Raw genomic sequence first — 13,325 nt, 5'->3', positions numbered from 1 at the left:
ACTCAGCTGTGACATTTATACGGTAACTATGTATTCTGACCAATATATTCCATTAGGATGTGCTGACACACTGTACCACTATTTCTAACCATACTAATTCTTTGGAAATTGATAGGCGCCATCACAAAGTCATGCACAAACAGCCACTGCAAGGGCAAACAAACAAACAAACAAACCAATAATAAATAAATAATAAAAATAAAGTCCATATGTGATAACTAAAGCTATGCATCATCACAACATGGATAAAGTAAACTGTTGGAAGAACCTCTGGCGTCGACTCTGACAGGGTATCAGCCACAAAGTCAAATAATTAACGAATGTCCATCTGGGAGTAAATTACATTTATTATATGGCTACGATGGTACGCGCACTCTGATTAGCTGATTTCCGGTCTGACATTTTCCCATATCAGACCAGAAAAACAGAAAGCTAAAAAGACGATTAGAAAAACCAAGTTGGACATGAACATACTACATAAATATCTAAACAGCATCGGGAAAAAAATACCACACAGATTTAAAGCTCACCAGCTAACGACCAGACCAGCTGTTAGCAAGTTGCTCATGGCGGTGAAGCAAACAGGTCTGACTACGAGGCCAAAACCGTCAGCAGCTTTCATATTCAGGCAATACCGTATGTTTGGGTGTTTTGTATACAGTATATAATAGCCATATAATAAACAAATTATTAACCTTGCTTGCTCGGTCTGTACGGGAACATCAGACCGAGACGGGAAAAACAGACCTTGTGCTTGGTTAATAATACTTTAATATTTCACACAACCACTTAACATTAAAAAGCCTTCTTTCCACAAAATTCATTAACCCTCTGGGGCCGACGCCGTTGTATACGACGGCTGGGACCAAGCGTTACTAAATTATAAATAACATCTGAATGATATGAGATAGAAACTTACTTTTTGTTTTGCTGAAAAGTTAACTCCACGGACTTTTGAGCCACTATCGGCCATCTTTGTACTCCCCATAGAAGTTGTGTGATGATGTGTGCAATGTGAGTGTCCAATCGGAATTGGTTCACCGTCACATGGTTTTCCAAAATCCAATCGTAGGGCAGATTTACCTCATGTGATAAACCAAAGATCGTTTTCAGGAGTGATATCTTACTAGTTGGCCCGTTTGTATAGGCCCCCTAACTCCTGCTCTGCGCCATTACGCACAGCGAAAGTGAAAGAGACGGAGAGCCTCACATGACAATCTCACGTGCTCAAACAAAGAGTGTGTAACTATCAGAATTGCTCCACTAGTTTGCATTTGAATGTTACTGGATTACTCTGTGGCTCTCCCTCTGGCGTAAAGCGCTGTTTATCATATCAATGAGGTGAGGGAGAGTGGCCGCTCCTCAGACTGGAGCATAAACGCATAGACCATTTTGTATATATTATTCAAAATGTGCATTTGTGTTTATTGTTTGAACTTTTTGTTTATTGTTTGAACCTGAATGTGGGATGCAGGGGAGCTGTTAACAGCAATAATAAAACATTTATGCCAGGCGAGTGAACTGTCCAAAAAATACCCTCGGACCCCAGAGGGTTAAATATTGTTTCAGAAACTGTCCACTGATCCTGTAAAAAGACACAAACAAAAAAAGACAAAAAAAAAAAAATAAATAAATCAAAGTAACTGATGAGGATTTGGAATGAACTTGGACCAAACAGTCATGTAACAGAAATAGCCCTGATTTCCACATATATATATAAATTACTTCTGATTACACTTTTAAATTGCCAGTTAATTTGTGCTGCTATCCTCACCTATGGTCATGAACTTTGCATAATGACCAAAAGAATAAGGTCGTGGATACAAGTGGCAGGAATCTGTCAGGTATCTGGCCTTACGCCTTGCTCTCACTGCCTTCGATGTGCTTACCGAGTCTGTGGGCTCGGTAAATGCCCCAGCGGGCCACTCACACTGTCCCCCTGTCTGCTGAGCAGAGCTGCAGCCAACTCCGGCAACAGGTTCGGAGACTACGCTCGCTGTTTTGATGCGGAGCGCTCCGGCAGCCCGCAAGGATAGACTTCTTGCTGAAAAATCCGCAGTGCCGCAGACAGCGAGGCAGTGTGTGTGTGTGTGTGTGTGTGTGTGTGTGTGTGTGCCCGCGCGTGTGTGTGTAAATGTGAGACATGGAAAAGTGCTATAAAAATGTTGTCCACTCTGTTTAGCATTTGGACCACAGTGGACATGGAGGCAGAGTGCAGACTTGTTGGCTGAATAACCGAGCTGAAGTGCTTGCTGCTTATCGTGTTTTTCCATGTTACGACAGCTGTCATCTCACACCGTCTCTTGTGCTCCCGCCACTGACAGCTCCGACCATGTTGACACACGACAACACCTCTCCAAAAGCTATCTTTCTGTGATTAACAGAGTCAACAATACGTCTTTTTCCCGTCTCTCTCTCTCAGTCTGATTCCGACACAGACCCAAAATATCTGTTGACCTGGCGTTTGAGGCTTTGAAGACTTTGAAGGCTTTTACCATCCGCACTGTGTGTTCTCGTTTCATCGGCGTGTTGACATAACCGCCGGAGAATGACACGTCCTTTGAAGCGTGCAGCGCCGTGAAATGGCCTGGCACGCTCAGAGTGCGACCTCGGCAGCAGGCTAACTGTTGTTTTTGCTCTGCTCTAACAGGGTGGCATAACGGTAATTACAGAAAGTGATGACAATGATAACAGAGGTGTTTTTCTTGCTTCCTAAATGATTCCTCAAGAAAAATCCAAATCCATGCATGTATGTGCAGGCATGTGTGAAGAGACGCACTTATCTCCACTCGGTCACAGTCGGACTATTAATGTCAAGAAGTGGGTTAAGACCAGTGGAGTTAAAAGAAGCTGCAGGTGTTACTTTATGGATGTCTGACTTTGGGCTCTGTGACACAGTCCAAGACTACTGCAGAGAAGCTGAAGCCCGACCCTCAAATCCATCACATCTATTCTTTGTCAGCACTGCTTCCTGTCTAATGTGTCAACAGCCACGTCAGGGCCCCAACAAGCTGTCAAACATCAATCTTTAAGGCCACATACAGACTTTTTTGTCAGGTTATATGGCTCATACTACACCGCCGAATGAAAAAAATCTGCTTTTGTTCAGTCTGTGTGAGCATGAAATCCAATAAACTGGGAGCGGTTAGGTCAATGCAAGTTCAAAACAAAGTCCCACAGTGGAGACCAGAACCCTGATTGGGGTTACAAGGGTCGCAACCTCCCAACTGCAGGGCAACCACACCGACAGGAGAACAGACAAGCAAAAAGAGGCGTTTAGCATGCAGGTAGACTGTGTGTGTGTGTGTGAGAGAGGGGGGGGATTCGTGTCCTAGCAGAGTTAATTGCCCCGCTCAAAATTGCCGCATTGTTGGACATTAGGCAGCACTGGGACCCTGCGTCCAGCTCGTCTAGCAGAAAATAAATAAATATAGCCCAATCCACGTCAGCCAGATGACTTCTGACAGGTTTGGTTAATTTCGAAGCCAAGTAGCAAAACAAAACATTACGCCAGTGTGCGGGGCCTACGCTGCCTTTAATTGCTTTTCCGATGAGCTCATGACTCGAAGGTGTCCTGGAGCGAGCAGTGCGGCCCCGACAGGTGTTCTACTTCTGCGTGTGTGTCTGTGTGAATGTGGGAGCTGTTGCTGCAGCCGAAAAGCGACTCAGCTGTGCGCGCGTGGGTGCAAAGAACAGAGCGCATGCAGGGCGGCACGTGTGTGTGCATCGGTGCACGACGCAAGCGCAATCATCTTTGTCAACATAAGGAAATGAGCGTTTTTGTCCCTTCATATATGTGGTTTAGGACAGTGAACAAACACAGACGCGTCTGACCACACATCCTCCGTCTGACAAACATTCAGCGGTCGGCTTGCGGTTGTTTTCCCGCCAGAGTTCAACCTGGCAGTCCGCTGGCAACGCCGCCACAAGAGCCTGGGTGCTCAGGAAGGGCAGCGACAGGTATGACTGGAAACAGACCTCGGCCTACAGAAAGCCTGCTCTAACTCTGGGCCCATACAACGCTCTGCGCTGGAAACCCATATGTGTGTGTGTGAGTGTGTGTGTATGGTTGTTTTACAAAATGCGAGCATGTACGTGTAAAATGTTCCTGTGTGTCTTTCAACATGGCTCAGTGGCAGTAGCCTGCAGCTGACAGGCTCGACCCACCTCGTAAATGTTGACTGTGGATGTGGGTACAGTAACTGTAACAGACAGGAAGAAAGCTGCAGAGTGATTAAGCCAAGGAGGGAGTCGGTGAAAGGCAGCCAGAAAGCAAGACGCTTAAAAACACGTACAAACAGACTGAAAGACAAGCAGACACGGACATTCAGAGGGCACAAAACAAAGAGGAGACAAAGGCAAAAAATACGCAGAGATACATAAAGCAATGGAAGGATGGTCAGAGGCTACTTAAAAAAATATACTGGCAAACATAAAAGTGAAAGTTGGAAACATAGCTCCACAATGAAAATGTAGATCGTTGTTGGTTGTTACCGTACTGGCCTAAATATGCAAAGATTTTTTTTTTCTCCCATGGAAATGCATCTAAAATATATGGGGTCGGGCGCTAGATTTTGCCATGTCCTATACATCTGCAACAGTAGGTGGCTACAATTACTGGTGAAATGAGATATGGCTAGATATGGATAGATATGGCTATTCTGACACGTGCACAAAGCAGCTCCTGTTATTTCAACAATGGAGTTATGTTATTTTATTTTCACTGCTCAAACTGCACCAGTAGAAATTCCTATTTTAATAAAGAGAACAGCAGAATCACACCATGTCAAACCCTTTTTACTTTCACCATTCTCCCCCCACCACCTTGCACCAGACTTTGTGAAACGAGTTAATGGTTCATGAACATTATGCAACAACTTGTCAGGCAGAGAGGAAGTGAGGCGCTGACAGAGGCTGGACGCAACATGCGGTCTCACAGGCAGGACACACGAGTATAAAAGGTAGGATCTTTAATACTGATAAGGGTACACAGGTAAGCAGTCCACGGTGCAAAAGTAACAGGCAAGGGCAAGGCAAAACGGCGTGGTCCAAAACAAGCAGGGTTCAGTATGTGGGCAAACAGGGCAATCAGAGCAGAGGCCAAAAGCAGGTTCAAAAACAGAGCAGGGGTCAAGATACACGGCTAGGCAAACAACAGAGCCGTGACGAGAGCTGGTAAGTGACAAAGTCGACAAATGAACAGGGAAGAAGTGTACAGAAGCAGTTTAAATAAGGAAAGGAGGTGACTGGATAATGAGATGCACATGGCGGGAGGAGGATCTGGACAAGAGATGTGGTCAGGTAAATCCAAGAGGGGAAAAGAGAGGCAAAAAAGGAGTGAACATGGCAGACAGAGACAAAGACAAAACAGGCATGTGCAAGAGTGTAAGTGCATGAAAAAGGCAGACGAAGACAGGATGAGACAGATAGGTGTAAGTGAGAAGTGACAGCATTAATAACGATGGCAACTAATGACTACACAAAGTAAACACAAACTGGCAATACAAACTAGAACTGAGCTGAGAAGCGAACCATGTGAAAATAAGTACTGAAACAAAACGACAGGAACTGATAAAAGAACAATAAGAAAATAAACACTAAGACAAAACTAAACTGGAACTGACTAAGAAAACAAAGTGACTAACCAAACTATAAGGAAGACAGAGACTAAGAGATTAACAGAAAACAAAACCCGATACTATAACATAACAGATAATATCACAAATGAAAAGAACCAAATAAACAAGTGATAAACTCATGATGCACAATGGAAACACAGACTGGCTATAAAAACTAGAACAGAACAGAATCATGGCTAACGTATGAAAAGTAGTGAATCAAGGCTGGGGCAAATGGTGGACATAGTAAGGGGGGAAAAATAAAACCAAAAACCAGATCAGAGCCGAAACCTGACAACTCTTTCTGGCTATATTAGATTTTTTTTTTTTTTTTAACTAACTCTTAAACTCTCCAGAGTCACCTTCCTGTTCAATTCACAGGAGTCTCTGAGGACATTCTCGGCATTTACTTATGTAAAACATCTTCTGAGTACATCACCGATCCTATGCTATTATGGAAGTACATATGTAGAATGAAGAGGCATGAACTGAAGGGCAGAGACAGGCCACTTCACACTCTTTTTATTGCACCATTTTTTAGGAAGTACTACTTTATGCAATCTTGCCTGTTTTTTTTCCTCTCTCTTAATTTAGTTTAATTAATATTAATTTTTAAACTAGAAGCACTTGGAGAGCGCAAACCTCCGCCAAGGCCATAGGGTCACTGACGTCACATGGAATACCCTTTGGCAAACAGACTTATTCTATGTCATTTCACGCATCTACCGTCATGTTTCAGATTCAGTGGTTAACCCTCTGGAGTCCGAGGGCATTTTTTGGACAGTTCACTTGCCTGGCATAAATGTTTTATTATTGCTGTTAACAGTTCTCCCTGTATCCCACAATCAAGTTTTATGTCTCTTTATATAGGAAAACCTGGACTTTCAAAATATATATGCTATAGTTGTGTTTTATAAGTGTAATAAAGGTTTACAATCAGAAATAAGAAAGGAAAAAGTAAAACACACAGCAAACTATAATAAATAACTGTTTGACACTTTATAAACGTAATTTTGGGTCTTGTGTGAAAGACTGTACAACAAAAAGGTTCAAACTAACACAAATGCACATTTTGAACAATATATACAAAATGGTCTATGCGTTTTGTTTGTCTTCATCTCAAAGCAATTTCTGTCTGCTATTACATAAAGGTCACGTCACAAACTTCTACTATGAAGTTGACTGTGTGTTTGTTCTCTCCTGCTCTGAAAGCAACTTTCACACTTCGAGGCTCATACAGTTTGAGGAGCGGCCCCTCCCCTCTTGCTCCATTGATAAGGTAAACAGTGCTTTACGCCGGAGCGAGAGAGCTTGCCACAGGCTTAACCAGTAACATTCACAGGAAAACTAGTCAAGCAATCCTGATACTCACACACTGTTTGAGCATGTGAGATTGTATGAAAGGCTCTCCATCTGCTCACTTTCACTTTTGCTGTGTGTAATGGCGCAGGGCGGATTGGAGCAGCCAGGGGGCTATTCAAATGGGCCAACTAGTAACACATCACTCCTAAAAACAATCTTTGGTGTGTCACATGAGGTGAATCTGCCCTACGATTGGATTTTGGAAAATCACGTGACGGTGAACCAATTCCGATTGGACACTCACATTGTTCATGTCATCACACAGCTTCTATGAGGAGTACAAAGATGGTGGATGGTGGCTCGAAAGTCCGCGGAGATAACTTTTCAGAAAAAAAAAGTACGTTTCTATCTCATATCATTAAAAAGTTATTTATAATTTAGTAAAGCTTGGTCTCAGCCGTCATATATGACGACGTTAGCCCCAGAAGGTTAAACCCTTAGATTTTCAGCAAATGTATTTATAAAGAGAAACTGCATGAACTACGCAAGTTTTCTTATTTTCTAATAAGTTTATTCAGTGAGGAGAAACAAATGCTAAATTATTGTTGTGTCGTAACTTAATTTTTGTTCAGCCTTTGTGACCCATTTTCATGAAGTTAGCTGCAAATATTTGAAATTGGCCCTATCCTGCAATGATAAAGAATCCTTAAAAATGTTACTGGATCTGGATCGTGTTCCGGATCATCACCAAGATTTAATGACTTCTAAGTTAGGCCAAGATACACCCTTGGTAAAAAATTTCATTGAAATCCGTTGAGGATTTTCTGAGTAATCCTGCTAACCAACCAACAAACGGACGCGACCGAAAACATAACCTCCTTGGTGGATGTAATAAACAAAAAAAAAAAAAAAAGAAGATTTGGTCTTCGGAACACACTTAAAAAAAAAAAAAAAAAAACTTTTCAAAAAAACTTGAAAAAGGAGAGGAGTCTTATATTCAGGGTTGTCTCATATTTAAGACAACGCAACATGGGGAATTAGCTAAAAAATAAAAATAAAATTAAAAAGTGAGTGTAACTTGTAATTCAAAGTATGCAGACCATGTTGCAAATTTATTTATTTTTTCTCTCAAAGAAGAAAGCACAAATAAAATTCAATGAGAAGTATGAGTTTATTTTCAGTTTGGCTTCGATCTACATGTGAAAGTGAACAGGCTACAGAAGCTGGACACAAAACTCAATGATGTCTACAGTTAGTCACCAACAGTGCAGAGTCCTCTAAACCACACGTGCACACTTAAGTGTGGATAAGTCATAAATGTGCACGTGCGTACTGTGCTATCATTTACATTTCTCCTCATTCAGCAAAGAACTCAAAATACTGACTGAGAATCATACAGTGTGTGTGTGTGTGTGTGTGTGTGTGTGTGTGTGTGTGTGTGTGTGTATAGAGTATTATATCTCATTCACAGAGAAGTCTGCTGTATCCCCATCAGGACTGAGGCGCTTTCTTTCCCATCAGCTGGACTCCATGACTTATAGCTGTTGTCTGCGGACTCGACATTTTTCCGAAAAAACATTGCACCCCAGACAACAGCACTGATTATGCAGCAGCACAGGAACAGAGCCTTGGGTCGGACTTGTCCGTCCAGTATGAACACTTGCCAAGTGTGTACATGGGGCCGGTTAACCCGGTTAAAAAGCAAAAAGCTATTTTAAAAAGTAAATGACAAAAAGAGGCACTCGAGAGGGCAACACTGGCACCTTAGATGTTTGACACAGACTCATTCAAATTCATTCTTGTGATTCAGCGATACTGTAATACGAGGTCTATTAGAAAAGTATCCGACCTTATTATTTTTTTTCAAAAACCATATGGATTTGAATCACGTGTGATTACATCAGACATGCTTGAACCCTCGTGGGCATGCGAGAGTTTTTTTCACGCCTGTCGGTTACGTCATTCGCCTGTGGGCAGTCTTTGAGTGAGGAGTGGCCCACCCTCTCGTCGATTTTTTCATTGTTTAGGAATGGCTCAGAGACTGCTGGTTTGTTTGATCAAAATTTTTTCAAAACTGTAAGGCACAACTGAGTGGACACCATTCGATAAATTCAGCTGGTTTTCGGTAAAACTTTTAACGGCTGATGAGAGATTTTGGTCTGGTAGTGTCGCCGTAAGGACGGCCCACGGCACCTGATGGCAATCTGCGCTTCGAGGCGGCAGCGTCTCTCCGTTTCAAGTTGAAAACTTCCACATTTCAAGCTCTGTTGACCCAGGAACTCGACATAGAACTTTCAGAAGAAGTCGGCATGAGGAGTTTATTCGGACATTCCATTGTTAACGGACATTTTGTAATGAAAGAACGTACGGGCAGAGTCGCATGTCGGGCCGGACACGACCGCGGGGGTCGCGACAGGAAAAACACCTCCGTTGGAAACCTTAACGGACAAGTTGGAACATGCCCAAGCTGTTAAACAATTTCTCAGTTACTCACTTGTTGAAAGCCATCAAAAGCCGCCTGAATTTTACAAATGGTTTTCAACACGGAGGTGTTTTTCCTGTCGCGGCGCACACAGATTCGCCGAGTCATTTCGGTGAATTTGCGCGCACGTCTTTCATTACAAAATGTCCTTAAACAGTGGAATGTCCACATAAAGTCCTCATGCCGGCCTCTTCTGAATCTTCTCTGTTCTCTCACGACGTCCTGGGTGAATTAAGCCTTAAATTAGGATGTTTTCAGGTCGAAACAGGCCGACGACAGCGCCTGGAAGCGCTGCGCGACGTCCCGCTCCGTGGGAAGTCCTTACACCGACAGAAACACCCCATAATCTCTCATCAGCCGTTAAACTTTTCACCGAAAACCAGCTTAATTTCTCGAATAGTGTCCACTCGGATATTCCTCACAGGTCCAGAAAAAGTTTTGATAAAGCAACGCGCGCCGTCTCGAGCAGCGTGTGAAACAAAGGAATTCAGCCGAGAGGGCGGGACCACATCTCACTCAAGGCCTGCCCACAGGGAAATGACGTCACCGACACGCGTGAAAAAAGTCACGCATGCGCACGAGGGTTCAAGCATGATTGGTGTAATCGCACGTCATTCAAAATCCATATAGTTTTTAAAAAAAATAAAAAGGTAGGATACTTTTCTGATAGACCTCGTATATGGTTTGGTCTGGCCTTGACATTTTCCTGGACTGCCACCATATTTAATCCACATTCCCTCCCAAATGTTTGGAGTTATATTGTGACCTTGAGTTTGACATTTCAAGGCCACCTGTGGTTAAACCTTGTGAAAAATAGAAAGGTGATTTATGACTTCATCTTAGTGTTTAACAGTAACACTTGGTGTATGTTTAACCAACAGTCTAAATATTTGACTCAGCCACACGGGGGTGTACAACCACTGCATTTGGTGTGCCAGTCCCAAACCCACGCTAATGAAGAGGGAAGACGTAAGAAGGATGTACACCATAAATTTAGTCAGATCTCAGCCACATTGGGTGCACAAGCCAATTTCTTTGGCAGTGACAAGGATGAACAGAATTAGGAATAGACATATGAGAGGGACAGCACAAGCAGGACAGTTTGGAGACAAAGAAAGATGAGATTGAGCTGGTTTGGACATGTTTGGACCCAGGGTATATCAGGAGAAGGATGCTGAGGATGGAGCCACCGGGCAGGAGGAGAAGGAGGAGGCCAAAGAGGAGATTTGTGGATGTGGTGAGGGAGGACAGGGTGAGATGGATAGATATGACGTGCTGTGGTGCTCCCTAACTAGAATAATAAGAAGAAGCCGTTCTAAATATCCCCTGTACAAAAGTAATGGGCCACAATTATGACCTTGGCTGGTGACTTTGAGTTTTAACTAATTTTTCTAATAAATAAATAAACAAACCATTTTGTCCTTAACTGACCACCAATGATTCCATCAAGTTTGGTCCAAACCAGATGCAAAGTTTTCAAGTTATTGTGTTGACAAATGGACAGTTACACAACAGGACACCCCCCCCCCCCACCCCCACACACACACACAAAAAACCCTCTCCATGCATTATCACTGCACATCTGGGTGTAAACTAAACTTATGGTAAACAGGACCTATATAGTTCTGTCAGTGACTTTTCTTCACAGCAATGATGCCAAGATCAAGGCTACAGCTGCCATCCAAGGGTGGCGGCTATAGCCAGGTAAGGCTCAATTAAGAATTACACAGGGGTCAAAACTTAAAAAACACATTATTTGTCTAATCATAAAAGGTATAGTCTGGACAATCTATGACTGAATGTTATGGATTTATCGGGGAAGAACAGCAAAAATGGTGACAAAGGTCAATTTCAATTTATACAGGGGTCAAAAGTTAAAGTCGCTACAACGTTGGTAAAATGTGATGCAAATTATTGGTCACGCCAATAAAATTAATAAATGGAATAGATTTGACCATGTCGAATGCTTGGCCTCCAAAGTAAAGGTGAAATAAGGTTGACGTCCATTTGGATTCTATGACATATGAGATATACATTTCAAAATGATTGGAACAGTTTTAAATTTTGCCCCCTGTGACCCCTACCTGGCTACAGGTACCACCCTGTGATGGCCACCATCCACTTTTGTGTAGGCCATGGTATAGTGATGGTGGATTGTAAATGTTGTCTCGCACCCTTAAGGGGTACCGAAAACCAGCTTGGCCGATGGCCTACAGTTCCAGCAGTGAAAAACGGACCTCATGCAACAACAATGCAATTTTCTAAGAAAACGTCCAAATAAAACAGGAAAACAATGACAGAACACAAAATAAACATGACAACTGAAGCCAACAGGACTTTTTTATGTTCATGACATTATGAAAGCATCTGTGCAGTTTGGCACAAACTCTCCGGCACTGTCAAAGATATTCAGGCAAACCCGACACTGAACATGTCACCATGAGAAAAAGAACTTCTGTGCCTCTCAATTACGAATCCAGATGAGGGCTTTAAAGCAGCACAACAGCAGCTCCAGATGCTGATAAGCAGCTCCGTAGTCATGCTATCAACCCGTCCACTCGATTCCCAGCCTTCATAAATCCACATCCACACTCGCGGTGCTGAAAAGATGACCAGACTCTACAAAGCAGCCACATGTGACCCAGCTGAAACCCACAATGTTTCAGCTGTTATCTCTCTCTCTCTCTCTCTCTCTCTCTCTCTCTCTCTCTCTCACGCCTCTTTTACAGATACAACAACCTCCAACAAACACTCTCTTTCTATCTCGCTCACTTTAAATCACGTAGAAGGAAAAAGGCTCACGACCAAATTTGACCCGGCCCTTGTCAGGAAGATAGCTTGCCTTCTTAATGAGAAACAAAACAGACTTGGGCCTGATTGCATTAATGTATCATTACCATATCCATCATGGACGCACGGTGCACTGTGTGAACCCTAAATGAGCCCCACTGTAACGTAAGGCAAACAGGAGAGACACTTCTGAGCTCATTAAAATAAACAGACTTCTGCTTCTGCTGCTGCTTTCCCACAGACAGCCTCACTTTTGCACCGTTACATTGAAAACTCCTTATCGCTGCTATCGCTCAGCTGGCTCAAAGGCCTTTCTCTGCAGTTCACGCCGAGTTCTCTCAGACTGTCAGGAGAGGAAGTGGAGGCATTAGCTGACCTCTCTACCATGTAGTTCTTAAGGTAAGAAAACATTAAATGGTAAAATTTGAAGTTTCCTCAGTACTACGTACAGGTTCAGCAAAGATGCTCGGAAAGCTACAGCTCAGAACATCAAAGGAAATGTTCTGTCAGATAATGATGCAGATCTGTACTCATTCAAACTGTGTGGCCGGAAATATTTCCTGAAACTTCTGTGGGACACAGATCAACAAAAGTGAGCCAAGAAGAAGAGCAGAAAGTGTCACAAAGACGGCCTCTGCAGGATATCGACAGTGGATCCAGAAAATATTCACAGCGCTTCACTTTTTCTATATTTTATGCTACAGCTTTATTCTAAAATGGATGAAATTCATTTGTTCCCTCAAATTCTACATACAAAACACACCACAATAACAATGTGAATTTTTTTTTTTTTTTTTAAGATTTTTACAAATTTATTAGAAATAAAAAACTAAGAAATTACAATTACAGCCTCAAGTCTTCTTGAATATAATGGCACAAGCTTGGTGCGCGCACACACACACACACACACACACACACACATATTTGCAAAAATCTAAAAAAAAATCTTTTTCACATTGTCATTACGAGGAATTATTGTGTGAAGAATTTTTGGAAAAAAAAAAAAAAAAAAGAATTTCATCCATTTTGGAATAAGGGTGTAACATAAAATGTGAAAAAAAGTGAAGTGTTGTAAATACATTCCAGATGCACTGCAACAGCAATTCTTATGATCCTGCTGTGTTATGCATGTA

The 13,325-nt window shown here is 42.5% G+C and overlaps 1 protein-coding gene across 1 annotated transcript in view; it reads right to left on the bottom strand.

Moving 5' to 3' along the window:
* LOC117513625 (vacuolar protein sorting-associated protein 13B-like) overlaps positions 1 to 13,325 on the bottom strand; it is a 1,146,044-nt gene that overhangs the window by 755,216 nt on the left and 377,503 nt on the right.

This window comes from Thalassophryne amazonica, chromosome 7, assembly GCF_902500255.1.
Source record: "Thalassophryne amazonica chromosome 7, fThaAma1.1, whole genome shotgun sequence".
In the NCBI taxonomy this organism is placed as follows: Eukaryota; Metazoa; Chordata; class Actinopteri; order Batrachoidiformes; family Batrachoididae; genus Thalassophryne; species Thalassophryne amazonica.
This window is presented reverse-complemented; position numbering and strand designations above follow the sequence as displayed.